The sequence below is a fragment of the Aplysia californica genome, unplaced genomic scaffold (genome assembly GCF_000002075.1).
Source record: "Aplysia californica isolate F4 #8 unplaced genomic scaffold, AplCal3.0 scaffold00638, whole genome shotgun sequence".
Classification (NCBI taxonomy): Eukaryota; Metazoa; Mollusca; class Gastropoda; order Aplysiida; family Aplysiidae; genus Aplysia; species Aplysia californica.
This window is the reverse complement of record NW_004797908.1, coordinates 20068-21538: the sequence shown is the minus strand read 5'-3', so window position 1 is coordinate 21538 and position 1471 is coordinate 20068.

Below are 1471 nucleotides of genomic sequence, written 5' to 3'. Positions count from 1 at the left end.
TCTCTCTCTCTCTCACACACACACACAATCTCTCCTTCTCTCCATCCACACCCCTCACCTTCTTTTCCCTCCCCAGTTGAAACAGTCCCCTGGTCGATTGGGGAAGTTCGCCTACAAGAACTGCGGTGACCCAAAGACAGAACTCATCAATGTCACCACCCTAGAGTTCACCCCTGACCCCCTGAGCTTTCCTGGCACGCTTGGGGTCAACTTCATGGGAGAGTTCAAGCAAACACTGGACGCTCCTCTCAAGGTGTGTGTTGTATACTTACTTACGTTATCCGTCCTCTTGCACCTCTAGGGCGTCGAGCGGAGAAAGAGCTTTCTGTCTCTAGCAAGTTGGATGGCCTGGCTCGGTGGGATACTTAATTTATAATTATAATGGATAATTATAATATGTTCTCAGAGTATCCTTCACACTCTGGATCCAGATCTTTCTTGTTCTTACTCTTGCCTTGTAAGTCTTATACTGTTCTATAGTAGGCTTCACTGGCGAGCTGGTGAGGGTCCATACGTGTGAGATGTCCAAATCACCCGATTGTGTGGTATAGCTGCAGAAAAAATCCTACAATGTCAACAAAGACTTATCTTATCGTATCTTATCTTATCTTATCGTATCTTATCTTATCTTATCTTATCTTATCTTATCTTATCTTATCTTATCCTATCTAATCTTATCTTATCTTATCTTATCCTATCTTATCTTATCTTATCTTATCTTGATTGTAAAGCGCATAGAGTTTGCTGTTGAGTGGGGACTTGCACACTGCAAATAGTATTTATTATACATTATTATCACAATAAACAATACAGGTTTAACGACCCTTTCAACACAGTAAAGTTATTCAAGAGACTGGACCTCCCAACTTAACGTTCTTTTCCAATAAGACCAAGATAAATGAGCCCTAAAAACTCCCCGCCCAAAAGTAATGCAAGTTCAGCACCCTATTTTCGGGAATCCACCCAGGGCTAGGCTTTCTCCCAGGGTCATCTGTTTCATAGGGCAGCACGATACCAACTGAACTTACAGTGCAGCCGGTAGGTTATTTAAAGCAGTGTCGTTTGCATTTATATCAAATTTGATTATTTTACACTTGAAACTTTGCATATACTAGTAATTTATTCTGACACTACTCTCAAGCTTTTAAAAAGTTTATCTTACATTAATTAGTTCTTTTTATTTGTTATAGCTTTAAGCTCAGTTTATATCTTTTTAAAATTTACCTTTTCCATTAACCAATACTGGAATCTTGAGCCGTTGATGGAATAGAGTTCTGTTTTTTTATGCACTACATTGTACCACTAAAAGATCTTCCCATTTTTCGCAGTTAGAAGAAGCAGAAAAATATTGTAACGTGTCTAAAGGTTCGTCAGTTTTTGTGGATATGGAATAATTGGCATCACCTTATTAAAGCTTGCTCATTAAATTTGTCTTGCTTTGATGACCCCGTACCCCGAAAAAAAACCCACA